This window comes from Rhinopithecus roxellana, chromosome 13 (assembly GCF_007565055.1).
Source record: "Rhinopithecus roxellana isolate Shanxi Qingling chromosome 13, ASM756505v1, whole genome shotgun sequence".
NCBI lineage: Eukaryota > Metazoa > Chordata > Mammalia > Primates > Cercopithecidae > Rhinopithecus > Rhinopithecus roxellana.
The window spans coordinates 127,667,164-127,693,194 of record NC_044561.1 but is presented as its reverse complement, the minus strand read 5'-3'; the positions used below and the strand labels follow the sequence as shown (position 1 = coordinate 127,693,194).

The window sequence follows — 26,031 nt, the reverse complement described above, 5'->3', positions numbered from 1 at the left end:
CAGCCCTCTCCCTCAGTCCAGTGGGGAGAAAGTTTGTCATTACGATGAGGATCAGGAGAGGCTGGTGGTACAGACTCTGGTGATGGACTGTGGAGGTTCAAATCCTGGTGGTGCCACTTACAGCTATATGGGCTTGAGCCTGTCACAAGATATCTCTAGCCCTTAGTTTTTCCATCTGTAAAATGGGGATAATAATAGTATGTACATGTGTTAGTCCATTTTTATACTGCTATGATGAAATAACAGACTAGGTAATGTATAAAGAAAAAGAGGTTTAATGGATTCACAATCATGGTGGAAGGCAAAGGAAGAGAAAGGCACATCTTACATGGTGGCAGACAAGAGAGTGTGTGCAGGGGAACTGCCCTTTATAAAACCATCAGATCTTGTAAGACTTATTCACTATCATGACAACAGCATGGGAAAAACCTGCCCCCATGATTTGATTTAATTATCTCCCACCAGGTCCCTCCCATGACACATGGGGATTATGGGAGCTACAATTCAAGATGAGATTTGGGTGGGGACACAGCCAAACCATATCAGGTACCTCATAGTGTTATTGTGAGGATTAAATTTTACATGTGTTCTGTGGTGAGCAGGTCTATGCAGACCTACCCCCAAAATCCTAAGAAGCTAAAAGGCCAAAGAAAGTGGCTGACACAATGATTTTCTTGGAAAGAAACATTTCATAGGGACTTACAAACAGAAAACATGTTTGTGTCTTGGGTGGTGGTGAGACAAGATGGTGGATCCTTGTGTCATTATCCCCCAGATCCAAAACTTCTTTCTGGCTGGGATTACAGACATGCATCACTATGCCTGGCTAGGTTTTTTTTTTTCCCTTTCATATTTTTAGTAGAGACGGGGTTTCGCCATGTTGGCCAGGCTGGTCTCAAACTCTTGACCTCAGGTGATACACCTGCCTTGGCCTCCCAAAGTGCTGGGATTACAGGTGTGAGCCACTGCACCTGGCCAGAAAATCTTTTCCTTCTAAAGCCCTCCAGTGGCTACCACGGCACTTAGAATCAAGTTCAAATTCTTTGCCACGGTTTATAAGACTCTCTCCCGCCCTGACCTGTTATGCCCTGTAGTCTCTCAACTGTTGAGGGGAACCTCTTCTACGACGTTCCTCCCTAACAGTGCTCCAACTGCACTTAACTTTAAAACAATTTTTTTTTTTTTTTTTTGAGACGGAGTCTTGCTCTGTCACCAGGCTGGAGTGCAGTGGTGCGATCTCAGCTTACTGCCGCCTCTGCCTCCTGGGTTCAAGCGATTCTCCTGCCTCAGTCTCCTGAGTAGCTGGGACTACAGTCATGCACTACCATGCCCAGCTAATGTTTGTACTTTCAGTAGAGACGGGGTTTCACCATGTTGACCAGGATAGTCTCGATCTCTTGACCTCGTGATCCGCCTGCCTCGGCCTCCCAAAGTGCTGGGATTATAGGTGTGAGCCACCGTGCCTGGCCCAAAACAATTTTTAAAACTCACCAAGCTCATATTTTGCCCCAGAACCTTTGCACAGGCTGTTCTGGCTGTTTGATATGTGTCTCTCTTAGATGATCACAAGGCTGGCACCTCCTCATTCAGAGCTCCGGTCCAATGTTATCTCCTGGGGGAGGCTGTGTCAAGGATCACCGAGGTTACTCCCAGACTTGAGGACTTGCCAGGAGAACTCACAGGACCCAGCATCCAGTAGTGCACATGACTCAGATGTTCTGCAGTAAAAGGACGCCAAGCCAAATCAGCGAAGGGAAAAGGCACTTGGGGTGATGTCTAGGGGAGACCAGGTGCAAGCTTCCAAGAACCCTCTTGCAGAGGAGACACACGGGACGTGCGTACTACCCCAGCAACAGTGGTGGCAACAGGTGTGACATGTTATCTACCAAGGAAGCTTGTTAGAGACCCAGTGCCCAGGGTTTTACTAGGGGCTGGTGAAATGCATACCCAAATCTGGATTCCCAGAAGGAAAGCAGATATTCTGCACAGACTGTGTCATCTATACAGTTTAGGCACAGTGAGCCATTCTTCCTTTTTCCGTTGGTTTGTATCTTTTTATTTCATAAATTGTTTTTACAACTTTCTATGGTTATGACTACCTAATGCCAAAGTAAAAATTTTGAATTGCCAGATTTTTATGAACTGGCAGAACAGTATATAAAACTATAAAATAAAAAAAATTAAAAATATTTAAAAAATTAAAAATAACTATACGAGGTTGCGGGGCACCAGAATAGATACAAATAAAAAGAGAAGCATATTGTTTTTTCTTTCTTTCTTTTTTTTTTTTTTTTGAGACGGAGTCTGTTCTGTAGCCCAGGCTGGAGTGCAGTGGCGCCATCTCCGCTCACTGCAAGCTCCGCCTCCTGGGTTGACGCCATTCTCCTGCCTCAGCCTCCCGAGAAGCTGGGACTACAGGCGCCCGCCACCACGCCCGGCTAATTTCTTTTGTATTTTTAGTAGAGACTGGGTTTCACTGTGTTAGCCAGGATGGTCTCGATCTCCTGACCTTGTAATCTGCCCTCCTCGGCCTTCCAAGGTGCTGGGATTACAGGTGTGAGCCACCGCGGCTGTTCTAATGACACAAATTCTACCTGAATGACAGTGTTACAGAACTTTTATGATTATATTAAATAAACCACAATATGCGGCCGGGTGCGGTGGCTCACGCCTGTAATCCCAGCACCTTGGGAGGCCGAGGAGGGCGGATCACGAGGTCAGGCGATCGAGACCATCCTGGCGAACACGGTGAAACCCCGTCGCTACTAAAAACACAAAAGAAATTAGCCGGGCGTGGTGGCGGGCGCCTGTAGTCCCAGCTGCACGGCGCAGGAGGCTGAGACAGGAGAATAGATTGAACCCGTGAGGTTGCAGTGAGCCGAGATCGCGCCATTGCACTATAGCCTGGGCAACAGAGCAAAACTCTGTCAAAAAGAAAAAAGAAATTATTTTATGTTTTGTCAAGTCACTCTTACAGTTAATGGTGGGAATCCTCCTGAGATCCAAGCTTTCAGACAGTGGTCAAGGGCCCATAGCAAGCAGGCTTTTCTGAGGGCAGTCTCAGACTGCTATTTAAACTCTTTTCTACACGGAGGGCTTCCCTGAGCACACCCCCAAAGTTACTCTCCACTCAGTCAGTTTCTGATCTATAATCCGATTTTCTTTTCTTCTTGGTCCTTACTGCAGTCTGACATAATCTCATTTATTTCTTTGATTATTGGTGGGCTGCCTGTCATGTAAAGATGTGAACTTCTTGTGAGAGGAAACCACGCCTGACGATTTGCTGTTTGAACCCTAGTGTCTATAACATTGCCTGGCTCAGGTAATCGGCGAATATTTATTAAATGAATTAACGAATGATTCACCTGTCCATTGCTCAGGGATAATGCTTGCTCCCTGATGGGACAAGAATGACTTCCTTTTACTTGTCCTTAAGTGCTCCTCTTTCATGGTTTGCACTTTGGCCTGTGGGTGCCCTGCTCAAGGTGTTGGCTGACTTGCTCAGCTGAGAGGCAGCTCTCCTGGGTGGGAACAGTCTAGTTTATCCTTTCCCTGGCCAAGCAGACTGACTCTCCCTTCCCTCCCCTCCCCTCCCCTCCCCTCCCCTCCCCTCCCCTCTCCTCCCCTCCCCTCCCCTCCCCTCCCTCTTTTCCTTCTACCTTCCTGCTTGCTTGCCTGGTTGCTTTCTCTTTTCCTTCCTTCCTTCCTTCCTTCCTTCCTTCCTTCCTTCCTTCCTTCCTTCCTTCCTTCCTTCCTTCCTTCCTTCCTTCTTTCCTTGCTTCCTTCCTTCTTTCCTTCCTTCCTTCTTTCTCTTTCTTTTCTTTCTTTATCTTTCTTTTCTCTCCTTCTTTCTCTCTCTCTCTCTCTCTCTTCCTTCCTTTCTTCCTTCTTTTTCCTTTCTTCTTTCTTGGTTTTCTTTCTCTGTCTTTCTTGGTTTTTCTTTCTTTCTGGGTTTTCTTTCTTTTCTTTAATTTTTAATTTTTATACATTTAGGCAGTACAAGTGCAGTTTTGGTCCACGGTTATATTGTGTCCTGGCTGAGTCTGGGCTTTTAGTGCAGCGATCATGCAAATGATGTGTGTTGCACCCACAGACATCATCTTTCCAGACTGGAATGTTTTCAGTTTGTTACTTTTGTTTTTCTTTTGAGAAGGAGTCTGGCCAGGCTGGAGCGCAGCGGCGCCATCTGGGCTCACTGCAACCTCTGACTCCCTAGTTCAAGCAATTCTCCTGCCTCAGCCTCTCGAGTAGCTGGGATTACAGGCACCCGCCACCACACCCGGCTAATTTTTGTATTTTTAGTAGAGAGGGGGTTTCACCATGTTGGCCAGGCTGGTCTCAATCTTCTGACCTTGTGATCCGCCCACCTAGGCTTCCCAAAGTGCTGGGATTACAGGCATGAGCCACCGCGCCTGGCCCAATTTGTTTCTTTTTAAATTTAATTTTAAATTTAAATTGTATTTATTTATTTGTTTTTGAGACAGAGTCTCTCTCTGTCACCCAGGCTGGAGTGCAGTGGCGCGATCTCGGCTCTCTGCAGCCACCTCCTCCCAGGTTCAAGTGATTCTCCTGTTATTCCCGTTTTATGGATGAGGAAACAGGTTTCTGGAAGGAATTTGCTTTGGGTTAGAACATAAAGCCAGCGAGTAGGGGAACTGGGATTCGAATTGAAGTCCGTTTGACTTAAGAGGCTCCACCTTTGACAATTAACATGCTGCCTACACAACACACACACACACACACACACACACACACACACACACACACACACACACACATTTTATAAGCGCTGAGGTTGTAAAAGGGTAACCTTTGATCCTTACGCTACCTTACACTTCACAGCAAACTTTTCCAGAGAGTTTCATCTCAACTTCCAAGAAACTCTTTTCCCAGCACGTTGGGAGGCTGAGGCCGGTGGATCACCTGAGATCAGGAGTTCGAGACCAGCCTGGCCAACATGGTGAAACTCTACTAAAAAAAAAAAATTACAAAAATTAGCCAGGCATGGTGGTGGGCACCTGTAATCCCAGCTACTTGGGGGGCCGAGGCAGGAGAATCACTTGAACCCGGGAGGCAAAGGTTGCAGTGAGCTGAGATTGCACCACTGCGTTCCAGCCTGGGCGACAGATGGAGACTGCGTCTTAAAAAAGAAAAATAAAAAGGGGCCGGGTGCAGTGGCTCACGCCTGTAATTCCAGCACTTTGGGAGGTTGAGGCGGGAGGATCACCTGAGGTTGGGAGTTCGAGACCAGCCTGACCGAAATGGAGAAACTCCGTCTCTACTAAAAATACAAAAATTAGCCGGGCATGGTGGCGCATGACTGTAATCCCAGCCACTTGGGAGGCTGAGGCAGGAGAATCCCTTGAACCTGGGAGGCAGAGGTTGCAGTGAGCCGAGATCGTGTCATTGCACTCCAGCTTGGGTAAAAACAGCAAAATTCCGTCTTTTTTTTTTTTTTTTTTTGAGACGGAGTCTTGCTCTGTCACCCAGGCTGGAGTGCAGTGGCAAGATCTCAGCTCACTGCAAGCTCCGCCTCCCGGGTTCACGCCATTCTCCTGCCTCAGCCTCCCGAGCAGCTGGGACTACAGGCGCCCGCCACCTCGCCCGGCTAGTTTTTTGTATTTTTAGTAGAGACGGGGTTTCACCATGTTAGCCAGGATGGTGTCGATCTCCTGACCTCACGATCCGCCCATCTCGGCCTCCCAAAGTGCTGGGATTACAGGCTTGAGCCACCGCGCCCGGCCAAAACTCCGTCTTAAAAATAAATAAATACATAAATAAAAAGGAAACTTCCTTTTTTTCTTTTTTTGCTTTTTCTTTCCTTCACGCTTTCCTTCTCTTTCATCCTTCATTCACTTTTCCTTCATTTTTCATGAAACACAGCCAGGCACTGTGCTGGTCACCAGGGAGACAGGTGCGACCAAGACACACAGCTATAGTTTACTTCTTTGCAATCTGGCTTTAAGGTGCTGCAGGCATCAAAGCCACCAGGTTTGTAAATGGCAAGCCACAAGAATTTTGCAAAAGGTCCCAGAAAGTGAGGAAGCCACCGAGGTCATGACTGCAGGGCACTCCCACTGTGTGACCAAAAAGTGAGGCCACAGCTGCAAGGTGCCACCACAGGAGGAAGCAAAAATATCATCTCCTTCCTGCCAAGAGGCCGGAGAGGACGCAGCTGCCTGCAGCTCAGCATGTCCAGCCTGCATCCTGCTCCTTCTCACCCTGGCTAGGATGGTGCCTCCCCAGCTATGCAGTCAGTGGGTTGTGTGGGAGCCATTGTTCCCACGTCCACCTCCCAGAAATCCCAGGACTGGCCCTGCCTTTCACCCAGGTGTGGCTACCAACTACTTGACCTTTACACACAAACTTTTTTCTTTTAACTTTTGGTGGCTGCTTCACAAACGTTTTCTTCTGATCTCCCTCTTCTTCTTTGCTCCCTCTTCTCAAAAGGGGCAGCTCTAGAAAACAAAAGAGAAAACCAGAAAGAGGGAGATTTAAGGACTGTTGAAACCTCCCCTTGTGCTAAATGTTTAGGTTTTCATAGTCCTTATTAACCCTATCCATGGTTCCATGAATGAAACATCCCTCGATTCCCAATAATGATAGCTAACTTTAGGCCAGGTGCTGTGGCTCACGCCTGTAATCCCAGAACTTTGGGAGGCCAAGGAGGGTGGATCACCTAAAGTCAGGAGTTCGAGACCAGCCTAGCCAACATAGTGAAACCCTGTCTCTACTGAAAATACAAAAAATGAGCTGGGCATGGTGTTGCACACCTGTAATTCCAGCTACTTGGGAGGCTGAGGCGGGAGAATCACTTGAACCTGGGAGGTAGAGGTTACAGTGAGCCAAGATGGTGCCACTGCATTCCAGCCTGGGTGACACAGTGAGACTCCACCTAAAAAATACTACAACAACAACAACAACAACAACAACTACTACTACTACTAGTAATAGCTAACTTTAACCTAAGACCTTTTGTGAGCCTGCACTAGCGCACAGAATCCTTCCAATAACTATGCAACATAGGGATTCTGATTATCTCCAATTACTGATGAGAAGCTGAGCCTTGGAGGGAGGACTGCCATCTGTCTAGCATTAATGGTTAAATAGCTAGAAAATCATGAAGTCAGGCAGGTCAGACTCCAAATATATATGTGCAAACTCAACAAATATATTTGTTGCAAACTCAACTTTCATTTTCCTTCACCCGTGTATAGATGAGTCACATGCATATTTTTTCTATAACATTTTGGAATACTTAAGCACCATCAATTAAAAAGTCATATACCTCTCTGGGTTCTTTGGTGATACTGAGTGGAAGTAGACATCTATGTTCTCCGTCCATAACTGATCAGCTCAAAATCTTTGTTAATTATTGTACTCTGAGTTAACTCACTCATTATTTCTTTTTGAAAGAAAGGCTTCGGCCGGGCGCGGTGGCTCAAGCCTGTAATCCCAGCACTTTGGGAGGCCGAGGCGGGCGGATCACGAGGTCAGGAGATCGAGACCATCCTGGCTAACACGGTGAAACCCTGTCTCTACTAAAAAAATACAAAAAACTAGCCGGGCGAGGTGGCGGGCGCCTGTAGTCCCAGCTACTCAGGAGGCTGAGGCAGGAGAATGGCGTAAACCCGGGAGGCGGAGTTGGCAGTGAGCTGAGATCTGGCCACTGCACTCCAGCCTGGGTGACAGAGCAAGACTCCGTCTCAAAAAAAAAAAAAAAAAAAAAAAAAAAAAAAGAAAGAAAGGCTTCAAAATATGTCTAAGGAAAAATCATGTGTGGATATTTTTTTTAGCCTTCTGTGTAGATTCTTACTGCACCAGGGCATAGTCTCACAGGGTTAAATTATTCAACCTGCAAACAAAAACTTGTACCCAAATATTTAGAGCAACATTGTTCATAATAGTTAAAAGATGGAAACAATAAAAATGTCCATCAGTTGATTAATGGAGAAACAAAATGTGATCTATTCACACAATGGAATAGATTCAGTCATAAAAAGAAATGTATTAATGCATGCTACAACATTAATTAACCTTGAACAAATGTTAAGGGAAAGAAACCAGTCACAAAACACCATACACTATATAATTCCATTCATATGAAAGTCCAGAAGAGGCCGGGCGCGGTGGCTCACGCCTGTAATCCCAGCACTTTGGGAGGCCGAGACGGGCGGATCACGAGGTCAGGAGATCGAGGCCATCCTGGCTAACACGGTGAAACCTCGTCTCTACTAAAAAATACAAAAAACTAGCCGGGCGAGGTGGCGGGCGCCTGTAGTCCCAGCTGCTCGGGAGGCTGAGGCAGGAGAATGGCGTAAACCCGGGAGGCGGAGCTTGCAGTGAGCTGAGATCCGGCCACTGCACTCCAGCCCGGGCGACAGAGCGAGACTCCGTCTCAAAAACAAAAACAAAAAAAAAAAAAAAGAAAGTCCAGAATAGCCTGCAGGCTGAGGTGGTTCATGCCTGTAATCCCAGCACTTTGGGAGGCCAAGGCAGGAGGATTGCTTGAGGCCAGGAGTTTGAGACCAGCCTGGGCAACATAGCAAGACTCTGTGTCTCCACCAAAAAATTAAAAAAAATAAAAACATAATATAAATAGATAAAAATTTTAAAAAGCTGGGTGTGGTGGCTTATGCCTATAATCCCAGCACTTTGGGAGGCCAAGGTGGGAGGATCTCTTGAGGCAAGGAGTTCGAGACCAGCCTGGCCAACATAGTGAGACTCTGCCTCTACTAAAAATAAGAATAAAATTACCTGGGCATCTGGGTGCACACCTATAGTCCTAACTACTTGGAAGGCTGAGGTAGGAGGATTGCTTGGGCCCTGGAATTCAAGGCTGTAGTAAGTTATGGTCATGCTACTGCACTCCAGGCTGGGTGACAGAGAGAACCCCTATCTCAAAAATAAATAAAATAAAATAAAATGAGTCCAGAATAGGGCAATCTGTAGGACAGAAGTAGGTGGCTTAGGGCTGGCAGAGCAGGAGGAATGGGTACTGGGCGATTAGGGGATAGTACGTAAAGGTTATAGGGATTTGTGTGAGGTGATAACAATGTCCTAAACGTGACTGTGGTCGTGGTTGCACATATCTGTGAATACACCAAACACAATTGCATTAGGCACTTTAAAAGGGTGACGTTCATAATATGTGAATATATTCCAATGAAACTGTTTAAAAAGTCATTAAGCTGGCCATGGGTAGAGCTTATAATTCAAGTTTTGTGTACAGGCATCCCTTGTTTTTAACTATGCTTCACTTTATTGCCCTTCTCGGGTACTGTGTTTGTTACAGATTGAAGGTTTGTGGCAACCATGTGACCAGCAAGTCTATCAGCACCATTTTCCCAACAGCACGTGCTCACTTTGTGTCTCTGTGTCACGTTTTGGTAATGCTCACAATACTCAGACTTTGCCATTGTTATTCTATCTACCATGATGATCTCTGATCAGTGATCTTTGAGTTACCCTTGTACTTATTTTGAGGTACCATGAACCATACCCATATAAGATGGCAAACTAAATTGATAAATATTGTGGATGTTCTGAGTGCTCCACTGACTGACTAATCTCTCTCTTTCTTTCTAGGCTTCCCTAGACACTGAGACACAACAATATTGAAATTAGGCCAGTTACTAACCCTACGATGGCCTCTAAGTATTCAAATGAAAGGAAAAGTTGCGAGTCTCTCACACTAAATCAAAAGTTAGAAATGATTAAGGCATGTCAAAAGCCAAGATAAGACAAAAACTAGGCCTCTTGTGCTGATTAACCAGCCTGTGAATGCACAGGAAAAGTTCTCGAAGGAAATTAAAAGTACCACTCCTGTGAACACATAAGTGATAGGAAAGTGAGACAACTTTATTGCTGAGATGGAGAAAATTTTAGTGGTCTGGAGAGAAAATCAAATCAGCTGTAATATTTCCTAAAGCCAAAACCTAATTCAAAGCAAGGCTCTACCTCTCTTCAATTCTGTGGAAGGTAGAGAGGTGAAGAAGTTGCAGAAGAAACATTGGAAGCCAGCAGAGGTTGGCTCATGAAGTTTAAGGAAATAAGCCATCTCCATAAGATAGAAGTGCAAGGCTGGGCGCAGTGGCTCATGCTTGTAATCCCAGCACTTTGGGAGGCTGAGGTGGGTGGATCACGAGGTCACGAGTTCCAGACCAGCCTTGCCAACACAGTGAAACCCTGTCACTACTAAAAATACAAAAATTAGCTGGGCATGGTGGCAGGCGCCTGTAATCCCAGCTACTCAGGAGGCTGAGGCAGGAGAATCGCTTGAACCTGTGAGGCGGAGGTTGCAGTGAGCCAAGATTGTACCACTGCACTCCAGCCTGGGTGACAGAGCTAGATTCCATCTCAAAAAAAAAAAAAAAAAAAGATTAAAGTGCAAGGTGAAGCAGCAGCTGCTGATGGAGAAGCTGCAGCAAGTTCTCCAGAAGCTCTAGCTAAGATCATTGATGGAGGTGACCACACTAAGCAATAGATTTTCAGTGTAGATGAAACAAACTTCAATTGGAAGAGGATAGCATCTAGGACTTTCACTGCTAGAGAGAAGTCAATGCCTGGCTTCAAAGTTTCAAAGGCTGACTCTTTTGTTAAGGGCTAATGTAGCTGGTAACTATAAGTTGAAGCCAATGCTCATTTACCATTCTGAAAATCCTATGGCTCCTAAAAAATGGTGCTAAATCTACTCTGCCCATGCTCCATAGGTGGAATGACAAAGTCTGGTTGACAGCACATCTGTTTACAACTTGGTTTACGGAAAATTTTAAGTCCACTGTTGAAACCTACACCTCAGGGGGAAAAAAAAATTCAAAATATTACTGCCCATTGACAACGTACCAGATCACTCCAGAGCTCTGATGGAGATGTTCAAAGAGGTGAATATTGCTTTCATGACTGCTGACACGACGTCCATTCTGCAGCTCTTAGATCAAGGAGGAATTTTGACTTTCAAGTGTTATTATTTAAGAAATACATTTCTAAGGCTGTAGCTGCTATAGATTGTGATTCCTCTGATAGATCTGGGCAAAGTAAATTGAAAACCTTCTGGAAAGAATTCATGATTTTAGATGCCATTACAAACATTCTTGCTTCATGGGAGGAGGTCAAAATATCAACATTAACGGGTTTGGAAGAAGTTGATTTCAGCCTTTATAGGTGACTTTGAGGGGTTTAAAGACTTCAGTGAAGGAAGTAACTGCAGATGTGATGGAAATGGCAAGAAGTGGAGCCTGAAGATCTGACTGAATTGCTGCAATCTCATGGTAAAACTTGACCACATGAGGACTTGCTCGTTATGGATGAGCACAGAAAGTGGTTTCTTAAGGCCAGATGTGGTGGCTCACGCCTGTAATCCCAGCACTTTGAGAGGCTGAGGTGGGTGGATCACTGGAGGCCAGGAGTTCAAGACCAGCCCGGCCAACATGGCGAAACCCCATCTCTACTAAAAATACAAAAATGGTTGGGCATAGTGGTGCACAACTGTAATCCCAGCTACTCAGGTGGCTGAGGCAAGAGAGTCACTTGAACCCGGGGTAGGCAGTAGCAGTGAGCTGAGATGGTGCCATTGCATTCCAGCCTGGGCGACAGAGTAAGACTCTGCCTCAAAAAGAAAAATAATAGGCCAGACGCGGTGGCTCACGCCTGTAATCCCAGCACTTTGGGAGGCTGAGGCGGGCGGATCACAAGGTCAGGAGATAAGAGACCACGGTGAAACCCCATCTCTACTAAAAATACAAAAAATTAGCCAGGGGTGGTGGCGGGCGCCTGTAGTCCCAGCTACTCGGGAGGCTGAAGCAGGAGAATGGCGTGAACCCAAGAGGCGGAGCTTGCAGTGAGCCGAGATTGCGCCACTGCACTCCAGCCTTGGGGACAGAGCGAGACTCCGTCTTGGAAAGCAAAAAAAAAAAAAAAAAAAAAAAAAAAAAAGAAAGAAAAAAAGAAAAAATATAAAGAGGTTTATTGAGATGGAATCTACTCCTGGTGAAGATGTGAACATTGTTGAAATGACAACAAAGGGTTCAGAATATGACATAAACTTTGTTGACAAAGCAATGGCAGGGTTTGAAAGGATGGACTCTAATTTTTTAAAAAGTTCAATTGTGGGTAAAATGCTATCAAACAGCATCTCATGCTACAGATAAATCTTTTGTGAAAGGAGTCAACTGAAGCAGCAAGCTGCATAGCCTTATTTTAAGAAATTGGCACAGCCACCTCAACCTTCAGCAACCACCACCCGATCAGTCAGCAGCCACTGAGGCAAGACCCTCTGGCAGCAAGAAGATTACCACTCTCTGAAGTCTCAGATGATCATTAGCATTTTTTGCCAATAAAATATTTTTACATTAAGGTCTATAAATATTTTTAGACATAATGCTATTATTACACACTTAATAGACTACAGTATAGCGCAAATATAAATTTTATATGCACTGGGAAACAAAAAACGTGTGACTCACTTTATTGGGATGTTTGCTTTATTATGGGGGTCTGGAACAGAATCTGCAATATGTCTGAGATATGTCTGTGTTTTTTTTTTTTTTTTTTTTTGAGATGGAGTTTTGCTCTGTCACTGAGGCTGGAGTACAGTGGCATGAACTTGGCTCACTGCAACTTCTGCCTCCCGGGTTCAAGCAATTCTTCTGCCTCAGCCTCCCAAGTAACAGGGAATACAGGTGAGCGCCATCCCGTTCAGCTAATTTTAATATTTTTAGTAGAGGTGTGGTTTTGTCATGTTGGCCAAGCTGGTCTTGAACTCCTGGCCTCAAGTGATCTTCCCGCCTTGGCCTCCCAAAGTGCTGGGGATGGGATACGGGCAGTATGTAGCCTTTTCAGATTGGCTACTTGTACTCAGTCATGGGCACTTACCTTTCCTCCACGTCTTTTCATGGCTTGATAGCAATTTTTTTTAAGTGCTGAATAATATTCTATTGTCTGGATCTATTACAGTTTGTTTATCCATTCACCTACCAAAGGATATCTTGGTTACTTCCATGTTTTGGTAATTATAAATAAAGCTGCAATAAACATTCATGTGCAGATTTTTGTATAGACATACGTTTTCAACTCTTTGGGTAAATACCAAGGAGTACAATTGCTGGATCATATGGTAAGATTATGCTTAGTTTTGTAAGAAGCTGCCAAACTGCCTTCCAAAGTGCCTGGACCATTTTGCATTTCCACCAACCATGAAGGACAGTTCTTATTGCTGTACATCCTCACTGGCATTTGGTAGCGTCGTTGTGGTGAGTCTTGGCCATTCTAATAAGTGTGTCATGGTATTTCATTGTTGTATACTTGGCATTGCCCAGATGACATAAGATATGGAGCATCTTTTCATTGTTTATCTGTGATCTGTGTGTCTTCTTTGGCGAAATGTCTGTTAAGGTCTTTGGCCCATTTTAAAATTTCATTGCTTGTCTTCTTATTGAGTTTTAGGAGTTCTTTGTACATTTTAGATAATAGTTCTTTATCAGTTGTGTCTTTTGCAAATATTTTCTCTCACTCTGTGGCTTATCTTCTCATTCTCTTGTTGTCTTTCACGGAGCCCCTGGAGTTTTTAACTTTCTGACTTGTCCACACTGAGCTTCCAGCCATGAATCAATTACACTTCAGGTGTGCTTTCCCTGGCACCGGTTTCCACGGAGCTTTCTGCCCTGGTAAATTGTAATTCCAGATATTCGTCTGCTGGTCTCTCCAGTTTGGGGAGTAATGGTTTGCCCCATGACCTCTATTCTTACAAGAATCTAAAAGAACTGTTTGGTTTTTACTTTGTTTAGCCTTTTCCCTGTTGTTAGGATGAAGTGGTGACTCCCAAGCTTCCTGATTGCTGGAAATTGGAAGTCTGCCTGCCGTTTTAAGAACCTAAAAAGTGAGGAACTGAAAATGTCAGGTAACGGGATTTCTTTTCTTTTTTGCCATTTGGTTGGATTCTAAATATAAAATTTAGGCTTCTGGTAGAAGTTCTAAAGGTGCCTGAAAGAGGATAGTTTTGACTGATATATTTGTTGGCCACGCGTGGAAAAATGGTGTTAGTGAAAAGCACATGAATCCTGGTGCCAGCAGAAAGTGGGCATGAATTCTTCTTCCGTCAATACCCAGCTTTGTGCCCCCAGGCAAGTCACGTCACTTCTCTGAGCTTCCTTTTTTAATCTTGGAACTAGGTATTGAGCCAGTTACCGGAAGTTGTGGTGAGGATTAGAGGAAATTTGTATATAGAGCATTACAGAAGGCGTATTCCCCGTGACTGCACACATGATAAAAAAAAAACACATCACAGAACATTATAGAAGGAAAATATTTTCTTTCCTTAAGTATGGAAAGAAACTGATGGAGTGTTTACTTAATTCTACAAGGATAAGAGAAATTATTCAAGGTTAACACAATGCAGACCAAACTGAAGAGTGTTATGTAGAAAGCCAATTTAAATAACGCAGAAAACACAACTCATTCTCAAAGCTGTCGGAAGTCTCTGGTCACGTCGGGTAAAGGCTAAGAGGTTGAGCCGTCCCCCTTAGAGCCTTGTGTTCATTGGGAAGATTCTCCTTCGAGGGAATCATTTTATAATGTAGTAATTGAGTAGTAAGAGAGAAATGTCTTGCTGAAAGCAGTCAAGCAAGTGGTCGAGTAGCAAATCTTCATCAGTTATCAGATGAATCTCTTAAAAAGGCCTGTGTGATACTCAGCAACAGGGTCCCGCTATTGTGTTTGGGAGAATAAACTTATTTCAAGCACAAAGATTCCTCCTTCCTCTTTTAAAATCTCTATTTTCCGTGCTCCTCCCCACTTTGAGGGAAGTGATACACTAAAATTAAGTGATGGCTTATTATATTATCGTGGTTAACCAGTCTGTCTTGAATTTGCAGCCTGAGCTGACCAGCGCTTATCCTCATGTGACCTTGGGTGAATTGATGGACATCTCTGAACCTCCATTTTCTCCTGTGTAAATTAGCAGCTGCTGCAGAAATATCAATAATCTCTGAAAAGAGTTTTGCTCAGTGTTTGGTGAAGATTGCCTCTCCTCATGTCTAGAAAAGGGCTGGTTTGGTATCTATTCAAAATCTAAATGTTCTTTTGAAACAGCAACTGAGAAACACTGTATTGAAATTAAAGTGGCAGTTTAGAAGAAGTTTAAAAAGCTGAGGGCTGGGCGCGGTGGCTCAAGCCTGTAATCCCAGCACTTTGGGAGGCCGAGACGGGCGGATCACGAGGTCAGGAGATCAAGACCATCCTGGCTAACATGGTGAAACCCCATCTCCACTAAAAATACAAAAAAAAAACTAGCCGGGCGACCTGGCGGGCGCCTGTAGTCCCAGCTACTTGGGAGGCTGAGGCAGGAGAATGGCGTGAACCCGGGAGGCGGAGCTTGCAGTGAGCTGAGATCTGGCCACTGCACTCCAGCCTGGGCGACAGAGCGAGACTCCGTCTCAAAAAAAAAAAAAAAAAAAAAAAAAAAAGCTGAGAATGTATGGATTTTGCGATGATCAGGGGTAATCTCGCCACCTGGAAGAGAAACCAAACATCCTGCTATGTTTTTTGCTTTGCTGTAATCACTTGAACATCTAGCCCATAAGTGAACAAAGATGGGAAAAGATTAGCCAAGATCAAAATACAATTGGAGAAGAGTTTCAAGAAGAGGCCAATGGAGGGGGGTAGCTTATCAGTTCTGGATAGAACCTGGTCATGAACACAGACGGAGAAGACTGACAGGTGAATGCACGAGCAGCTCTTGCAGTTGTCCAGGCTCGCATGAAGCCCTGGGCAACGCTGTGCTGCTGTGGTTGCATCTGCTACCAACCCTGACACTGCATGTTCCCTGTAGAAATGATACTGCCCTCGAAGGGGTAAAACTGGTTCTTGGGAAGAGATGAGAGAATCTCACTTTAAAAAAAATTAATATAGGCCGGGCACAGTGGCTCACGCCTATAATCCCAGCACTTTGGGAGGCCGAGGTGGGCAGATCACTTGAGGTCAGGAGTTCTAGACCAGCCTGGCCCAACATGGTGAAACCCTGTCTCTACCAAAAATATATATAAAAAAATTCGCCGGGTATGGTGGTGCATGCCTGTAATCCCAGCTACTCAGGAGGGTGAGGCAGGAGAATCACTTGAACTCGGAAAGTGAAAGTTGCAGTGAGCTGAGATCATGCCACTGCACTCCAGCCTGGGTGACAGAACAAGACGCCGTCTCAAAAAAAAAAAAAAAACCCTCTCTCTCTCTCTCTATATATATAATATATAATATATATGCCAGGCATGGTGGCTCATGCCTGTAATCCCAGCACTTTGGGAGGCCGAGGCAGGTGGATCATCTGAGGTCAGCAGTTTGAGATCAGCCTGGCGAGCATGGTGAAACCCTGACTCTACTAAAAATACAAAAAAATTAGCCAGGTGTGGTGGTGGGCACCTGTAATCCCAGCTACTCAGGAGGCTGAGGCAGGAGAATTGCTTGAACCCAGGAGGCGGAGGTTGCAGTGAGCTGAGATCGTGCCATTGCACTCCAGCCTGGGCGACAAGAGCGAAACTCTGTCTCCAAAAAAAAAAAAAAATATATATATATATATATATATATATAAAATACACAATATATGTACCATACATAAACAGATAACACAGTATATATGTGGTATTGAAGTATCATGGGGGACAATTAAAAAAAAAAGTCTAAAAGGGTCTCCAGAGGATTACAGGTGAAAACAGTGTTGAGAAGCACTAACTCACACCACTAGAACAGGGCAGACAGAACATGGAAGAAGGGCAGGGGCTGGATATAGGACCTCAAGGAAGAAAGGAGCTTGGGAGGACAGGAAAGTGGCAGTGGGCCTTGGGAATGAGGATTTTGCATGTTCGGCAAATGGGAAATTCCCCTTGAGGTAGCAACGCAACCTTCTTGGCTTCTTCCTCCTCCCAGTTTGGAAGGCTGTGCTGCGTGGCAAGAAGAGAATAAACATCTTGGAAACTCTGGCTGTGCTGTGTATTTGCTGTGTGGCCTTGGGCAAGCTACTGACTTCTCTGAATTCAGGATCTACAAACTGAGGGTAAGTAACATGAGAATCTCTGTGAAGTACTTTTAAAACAGGAGATGTTTGGTAAATGTGCAGTCACTTTCATGACTCTTCAAGTTTCTTTTGAAATTTCTGACAATGCCGGGCGCAGTGGCTCATGCCTGTAATCCCAGCACTTTGGGAGGCTGAGGCGGGTGTATCATGAGGTCAGGAGTTCAAGATCAGCATGGCCAAGATGGTGAAACCCTGTCTCTACTAAAAATACAAAAACATTAGCTGGGTGTGGTGGTGTGTGCCTGTGATCCCAGCTACTCAGGAGGCTGGGGCAGAGAATTGCTTGAACCTGGGAGGCGGAGGTTGCAGTGAGCCGAGATTGCACCACTGCACTCCAGCCTGGGTGACAGAGTGAAACCCGTCTCAAAAAAAAAAAAAAAAAAAAATCTGAAAACACGTATATGGGGGATTAATTGCACATGTGGTGTCATACATCCATTATTCTATTTAATCCTTACACCAGCCCTTTGAAGTGTCTACGATTAGTGTTATTGCCCTTTTACTGATAAGAAACTCAAGCTCTGGAGGGTTAAGTGTAAGTGGTTCAAGCTCATACAGTGCCAGAGAGTGGAGATGTAAATTCCCCCACCCCATCAGCAGAGAGCCCTGAGCTCGTTACCACCATATTATTCGTGAACATTTGACATCAGCTGGGACTTTTTGCCCAGGAAATTACACATCTGTGCACAATTTTGCATACCATTGCAGAAGTCTGAGTCCATCCCAAACTCCTTGTTCTAAAGTAGAAGTTTCAACAAGGGACTGTAGCTTCCTCCTAAAACACAGTTTGGGAATTGGTAGAGGTGCTTTTGATGAACACATCAGTGTAGCACTAATATGTACTGGCATACACAGCAGGGATGATGGCTTGGATGTATTTTTTGAAATGTATTTTTAAATTTTCATGCAGTAGAATTCACTCTTTTTGGTGTACAACACAATAAGTTTTGACACAGTATAGTAATTTGTTTGTTTTTTGAGAAACGGAGTCTTGCTCTATCTCCCAGACTGGAGTGTAGGGGCACGATCTCAGTTTACTACGACCTCTGCCTCCTCCCAGTTTGGAAGGCTGTGTTCAAGCGATTCTCATGTCTCAGCCTCCTGAGTAGCTGGGACTACAGGTGCACGCCACCACGTCTGACTAATTTTTGTATTTTTAGTAGAGACAGGGTTTCACCTTGTTGGCCAGGCTGGTCTCGAACTCCTGGCCTCAAGCGATTCTCTTGCCTTGGCCTCCCAAAGTGCTGGGATTACAGGTGTGAGCCATAGCGCCGGCCTAAATCTTTTCCCCATTTTAAAAATGGGTAGTTTCTTTTCCTTTTCTTTTTCTTTCTTTTTGATATAGAGTTTTGCTCTTGTTGCCCAGGATGGAGTTCTATGGTGCGATCTTGGCTCACTGCAACTCCACCTCCTGGGTTCAAGCGATTCTCCTGCCTCAGCCTCCCAAGTACCTGAGATTACAGGCATGCGTCACCACACCTGGCTAATTTTGTATTTTTAGCAGAGATTGGATTTCGCCATGTTGACCAAGCTGGTCTTGAACACCTGACCACAGGTGATCTGCCTGTCTTGGCTTCCCAAAGTGGTGGGATTACAGGTGTGAACCACTGTGCCCAGCCGGTTTATTTTCTTATTATTGAATTTTGAGAGTTTAAAAAAACATATTCTCAAAATCTTTTGTCAAATATATGATTTGCAAATATTTTCTTCTAGTCTGTAGCTTGTCTTTTCATTCTCTTAACAGTGGTTTTCAGAGTGAATTTTGATAAAGTCTAATTTATCAAAACTTTCCTCTATGGATTGTGGTTTTGGTGTTGTAGCTAATGTTTTTAAACACCATATACCTACCAAAATACAACTAGGGGTCATATTTACCCTGTGGGTTCCATATTTAGGTAGGATTTTTAGGCTACAAGGAACTTTAGGAGACATGGAAGACAGAAATATGTACCTCTTGTATTTCCTGCAGCAGGGACTGTAACTGACCGAGGGCCCTGCAATGGTGTGATCTGAAATCTATCATCATGTTTGTGCCAAGGTCACGTTTCCCGTGGACTGCTCCTTGCCCATGACTACGTGCAACAGGGATACTAAGGCAGACTTGTTCCTGGGGGACGTGAGACTCCTCTGATACATAACTTTGGCTTTTTCAAAACTTTCTCAGAACTGCACCACCCTCTCAGACTTTCCCTACCAACCCGTCCTTTGTCCTTCCTTCCCTTCTTCCTCTGTGGGAGTTAGGCCAGCATTGTGGGAAAACTCCTTTCCCTTCTCCCTCCAGCTGTTTCTCCCAGGAAATGTCAGGCATGCTTTTTCCACTTTGCAGTCTGATAGTCTGCACCTCAAAGGAACCAAATGAATGCAGAGGATCCCCTGCCACAGGAATCACTGTCTCAAATGCCATGTCTAGCGGGTAATATACATGAGTAAACAGGGTCAGGTGAGGACTGAGGTGAACTGAAAATTCCATGCCCTGTTTTATGAGGACAGCTTCTACCTAGTTCTAACAGGCTGTTAATCAAGATGAAATGTGAGCCCACGGTTGAAAGTCACTAGAGTTTTAAAGAGAAAAGCTACAAAATATTTACAACTTATAATTCAACTCTGTCATTTGTCAGAAGAAGATAGCAAGACAGAGAAAGGAAATGCTTTTCCTAAGATGATCTGAATAGAAGGTGCAAAGTGTGGCTGGAATCCAGAGGTGCCACCTCCTGATCCAGCTCTTCCCTTTCTTCCTCTCTATTCATTATTGATTGACTATCTGGGTTTATATTTGCTGTGTCACAAGTTATCTAAACATTTAGCATCTTATAACAAGACGTATTTATTGTTTCATAGTTTCTGTGGGTCAGAATCTGAGCCCTTGCTTCAGGGTCTCATACAAACCGACATTCAAGATGTCAGCCTATGCTGGGATTTCATGTAAAAACTCTACATGGGGAGAAGCTATGTCCAGGTTCATGCGGTTATTGGTAGGATTCAGTTCCCTGAGGCCTGTTAGATTGAGGGCCTCAGATCATTTTCAACTGTTGGTCAGAGGCTACCCCCCATTCCTTGCCACCTGGGGCATTCCAGATGGCAATTTGCTTCATCGAAGTGTGCAAGTTGAGAAGGCCATAGAGAGAGTCTGCTAGCAAGATGAAAGTCACAATCTTTTGCAACCATCCCCTTTACTCTGTTCTATTTGTTAGGAAGTCACTAGGTCCAGCCCACACTCAAGGGCCTACATTACAGGGACATGGGGATAGGGTGGGGACCATGGGGGCCAGGCTAGAATTCTGCCTACCACAAGGCTTTTTTTCTTTTTTTTTTTTAATGGAAAATTCTCAATTTTGCTTGATCTTTCTCTTCGAAACCAGGAAACTACTTCTCAGGGGAGAGGTCAGGGATCTATTAAGACAGAAATAGGCCGGGCACGGTGGCTCAAGCCTGTAATCCCAGCACTTTGGGAGGCCGAGAAGGGCGGATCATGAGGTCAGGAGATCGAGACCATCCTGGCTAACACGGTGAAACCCCGTCTCTACTCAAAAATACAAAAAACGAGCCGGGCGAGGTGGCGGCACCTGTAGTCCCAGCTACTCGGGAGGCTGAGGCAGGAGAATGGCGTGAACCCGGGAGGCGGAGCTTGCAGTGAGCTGAGATCCGGCCACTGCACTCCAGCCTGGGCAACAGAGCGAGACTCCGTCTCAAAAAAAAAAAAAAAAAAAAGACAGAAACAAGTGCTGGTATAACTGCAGAAAGAGGTAGAGAAGAGAGATCAGTGAAAGCAAGAATGAAAAAAAATGGCGGGGGATAGTGTGAGGGGAGCAAAAGGAAGCTCCAAGCCAGGACAGCCAAACCCTCTGTTCTCCTTTCCAGGTGACCTCACTGTGCTCTCTTTTCTTTCTTTCTTTCTTTTTTTTTTTTTTTTGAGACGGAGTCTTGCTCTGCCGCCCAGGCTGGAGTGCAGTGGCCGGATCTCAGCTCACTGCAAGCTCCGCCTCCCGGGTTTACGCCATTCTCCTGCCTCAGCCTCCCGAGTAGCTGGGACTACAGGCGCCCACCACCTCGCCCGGCTAGTTTTTGTATTTTTTAGTAGAGGCGGGGGTTTCACCGTATTAGCCAGGATGGTCTCGATCTCCTGACCTCATGATCCGCCCGTCTCGGCCTCCCAAAGTGCTGGGATTACAGGCTTGAGCCACCGCACCCGGCCTCTTTCTTTTTTTTTTTTTAAGAGGGAGTGTCACTCTGCCACCCAGGCTGGAGTGTGATGGCGTGATCTCGGCTCACTGCAACCTCTGTCTCCCAGGTTCAAGCGATTCTTCTGTCTCAGCCTTCCGAGTAACTGGGATTACAGGCATGAGCCACCATGCCTGGCTAATTTTTGTGTTTTTTAGTAGAGACAGGGTTTTGCCATGTTGGCCAGGCTGGTTTTGAATTCCTGACTTCAGGTGATCTGCCCGCCTCGGCCTCCCAAAGTGCTGGGATTACAGGCATGAGCTACCGCGCCCAGCCGGCCTGTCCTCTCTTTTCATTTTGTACTTGCCACAGGTGTGAAAAACTGACAGATTGTTCTTAGCAAAATTCAGGACATGGTTTTGCAGAGATTATTTGCTCTTTTGATTATTATGTGTTTCTTCTTCCACTACTGATAGTGTATGTCGTTGTTAAGGGGGGAAGACCCAGATCAAAACAAAGAAAACGGATTCCTTTGAACATAGGGAGGAAGTTGTAACTGCCCAATGGGTTCTCCTTGCTCATTGCCTAGACAGAGCTGATTTATCAAAACAGGGGAACTGCAACACAGAAAGAGTTTAATTCATGCAGAGCCGGCTGTACAGGAGACCGGAGTTTTGTTATTACTCAAATCAGTCTCCCCGAAAACTCAGAGATCGGGGTTTGTAAGGATAATTTGGTGGGTAGGAGGTTGAAAAATGGGGAGTGCTGATTGGTTAGGCCGGAGATGAAATCCTAGGGAGTCAAAGGGGTCCTCTTGTGCTGAGTCAGTTTCTGGGTAGGAGCCATAGGACCAGATGAGCCAGTTTATCCAGGGCGATGCTAACCGATTCACTGAGTACAGGGTCTGAAAATATCTCAGGCACTGATCTTCGGTTTTACAATAGCAGTGTTATCCGCAGGAGCAATTTGGGGAGGTTCAGAACCTCTCAGCCTCCAGCTGCAAGGCTTCTAAACCATACTTTTAAATTTTGTATCTAATTTGTTAGTCCTGCAAAGGCAGTCTAGTCACCAGTCAGGAAGAGGGTTTTTGTTACAGTCTTTCTTTCAGAGTTAAACTATGCACTAAGTTCCTCCCAAAGTTAGTTTGGTATCCACCCTGGAATGAACAAGGACAGCTTGGAGGTTAGAAGCAAGACAGAATCAGATCTTGTTGACTGACATAGTTTTCTCAGTTGTAATTTTTGCAAAGGTGGTTTCAAAGTGTGGAAAAATATTAAATGAATAACTTAATATTTTTAAAGGGCTGGGCAGCCTCGTCCCATTGAATGCTCCGAACAACCCTGTGAGATTGATGTTAGTATTGCCCCCATTTTACAGAGGAAGAAATTGAGGCTCAGGGCGATTATGAAACTTGCCTAACTGAGGTCACAGCTAGATGGTGCTGGAGCAGGAACTGATTCATATTTGTTTTACTCCAATAACTGTCACTGGAGCCTTACCCAAACTTTATTCACTCATGTATAAACTGTCATAGTTATTGTCATATCTAATATTGCTTATTCTATTGTCACATATGTGTATCATATTTTACCACTCTCTCCCACATGCAGTGGTCCAGGCTCCGAACTGCTCAACTGAACTGAGTTCAATTCTGATTCCACCACAAGCTGGACCATCTGGGGAAGCTACTCAACCTCTGAGCTGCAGTTTTCCCATCTCTAAAATGGGGTGCATGGGCTCAGTTTGCTGGCTAGTAGAGAGACTAAGTAATATGATAGAAATAAATTACCAGGTACATTGTAGGTGCTCCATAAACACTTTGTTGGAAGGACCCTCAAAAAGTAGAATTTATCTCTATTTAATCAGCTCTTCTAAAAGACATATCCATAGTTAACATATTTCTAACACCATCATCAATATTAATGAATTTCTTAGCTTCCCAGGACTTCCCGGAAATGTCCAATTAAGTACTTGTTAAAATTGGAATGAAAATTTGATATCTTATACTTTGAGACAATATCAAAAAGCCTTGTTACTCTAATTGGATCACATCAAGGAAACTAGATAAATATATTTGCTTATATTCGCTATAGTTTGTGTGTGTGTGTGTGTGTCTTTGCTTACTTGTGGAAACCATAATGACAATATCATATCATGACTGAGAGTGTAGATATGGGGGTTTTAATTTCTGATCACTCAGTTCATGGACTTTGTGACACTGATTATCTAATAGTTCTCTGTCCCAATTTCATTAGATCAGTTGGGAAGGCCTTCAGCTCTAAGTAGTAACCACTATAACAAAAAGCCAACGGAGGCTGAAACAAAGAGGGTACAATTTTTCCTCACTTTAAAGGATGCAGAGGTAGCAGTGTACTTCTATAGCTCAAGAATGTCAGTGCTTTGTGGTTCCCCTAGTCTTTCCTTATGGTCACAGGATGCCTAACCCAATTCACTTTTATGGCAGGGAAAAGAGAAACAAGTAGAAGCACTGACATCTAGTTATTTTCAAGACAACAAACCCCTGCCCAGAAACTTTCCAGCAGTCTCGTCCGTTCAGGCTTCACTGGCCTGAATGGTGCCATAAGGCCAAGTTGCAAGGGAGCCTGGGAAGGGCTCCAGAGTGGAAGTGGCCGAGGAACAGGGAGCTGTCGTGAGGACGAACTGAGATAATGCATATAAACGGTTTGGCACTGTGCCGGACTGTAACAAGCACTTCATTCATACTTACAATGATTGACATTTTCATAATCAGGGGATGTTTGAACTGGAACAGGGGAACTCAGCCCTGATTCCAGTGTTCTTCAGGGAGTGAGTGTTAGACACAGGGCAAAAACCTGATTTTCTGCCAGACTGGATGACAATATTATGCCACGACTAAGAGTGTAGATTTGGGGGTTTTAATTTCTGATCACTTAATTCATTGACTTTGTGACATTGACTATCTAATGGTTCTCTAATTGCTCCCCTCCATGAGGGGCAGGTATATGCCTTTCTTGTCAATTAGCCCAGCTCAATGCCTAAAAGTGGATAAACATATGGTGCTACTCAATAAATATATGATAAATGAATTCATAAGTAATGATAATTTGATACATTTATTTATTTATTTATTTATTTAAATTTTTTATTTTATTATTATTATTTTTTTGAGACGGAGTCTTGCTCTCGCCCGGGCTAGAGTGCAGTGGCCGGATCTCAGCTCACTGCAAGCTCTGCCTCCCGGGTTTACTCCATTCTCCTGCCTCAGCCTCCGGAGTAGCTGGGACTACAGGCGCCCGCCACCTCGCCCAGCTAGTTTTTTGTATTTTTTAGTAGAGACGGGGTTTCACCATGTTAGCCAGGATGGTCTCAATCTCCTGACCTCGTGATCTGCCCGTCTCGGCCTCCCAAAGTGCTGGGATTACAGGCTTGAGCCACCGCGCCTGGCCTTATTTATTTATTTTTTGAGACGGAGTTTCACTCTTGTTGCCCAGGCTGGAGTGCAGTGGCGCGATCTCGGCTCCCTGCAACCTCTGCCTCCTAGGTTCAAGCAATTCTCCTGCCTCAGCCTCCCTCCTGGGATTACAGGTGTGCACTACCACGCCCAGCTAATTTTGTATTTTTAGTAGAGACAGGGTTTCTCTCCATGTTGAGGCTGGTCTCAAATTCCTGACCTCAGGTGGTCCACCCGCCTCAGCCTCCCAAAGTGCTGGGATTATAGGCGTGAGCCACCGCACCCAACTGATACATTTATTTTTTAAACTTTTTTATTTCCATAGGTTTTTTTGGGTAACAGGTGGTATTTGGTTACATAAGTAAGTTCTTGAGTGGTGATTTGTGAGATTTTGGTGCACCCATCACCACAGCAGTATACACAGAACCCAGTTTGTGGTCTTTTATCCCTCACCTGCTTCCCACCCTCTCTCCCTGAGTCCCCAAAGTCCATTGTGCCATTCTTATGCCTCTGCATCCTCATAGCTTAGCTCCCACTTACGAGTGAGAACATACAATGTTTGGTTTTCCATTCCTGAGTTACTCACTTAGAATAATAGTCTCCAATGCCATCCAGGTTGCTGCGAATGCCATTAATTAATTTCCTTTTATGGCTGAGTAGTATTGCATCATATATACCATATATATGTCATATATGATATATGACATATATGACATATGATATATGATATATAATATATGAGATATATGTATGAGATATATATACACACACACACATGCCACAGTTTCTTTATCCACTCATTAATTAATGGGCTTTTGGGTTGGTTCCACATTTTTCAATTGCGAATTGTGCTGCTATAATGTGTGTGCAAGTATCTTTTTTGTATAATGACTTCTTTTCCTTTTTCTTCTTTTTTTTTTTTTTGAGATGCAGTCTTGCTCTGTTGCTCAGGCTGGAGGGCACTGGTGCAATCTCGGCTCATTGCAACCTCCACCCCAGGTTCAAGCGATTCTCCTGTCTCAGCCTCCCAACTAGCTGGGATTACAGGCGTCTCGTCACCATGCCTGGCTAATTTTTGTATCATGACTTCTTTTCCTCTGGGTAGATACCTAGTAGTGGGATTGCTGGATCAAGTGGTAGGATAATTTGGTGCAATTCTTAAAGTGTTTACTGTTCATCATTCTCAAAAGTCATTTATTCATTTGTCTATGTAATAAACTTCAGGATATAAGAATCATGAAACTGGAACTTTTGTCAGTATATTAATTATCTCTTGCTGTGTAACAAATTGTTCCTTAACTTACTTGCTTAAAATATGAACATTTAAAAAAACATTTTTTCTATTTATTAAGTAAAAGATTGTCTCCAGGGCCAGCTA

General features: G+C 44.5%; 1 long non-coding RNA gene across 1 annotated transcript in view; it reads left to right on the top strand.

Annotated features, from left to right (window-relative positions):
• The first annotated feature begins 16,965 nt into the window (after nucleotides 1-16,965).
• Nucleotides 16,966-26,031, top strand: part of LOC115892892 — a 50,725-nt gene continuing 41,659 nt past the window's right edge. Inside the window, exon 1 of the long non-coding RNA XR_004052809.1 lies at nucleotides 16,966-17,041. This is a non-coding gene — a long non-coding RNA (uncharacterized LOC115892892). The remainder of the gene's footprint in view (nucleotides 17,042-26,031) is intronic.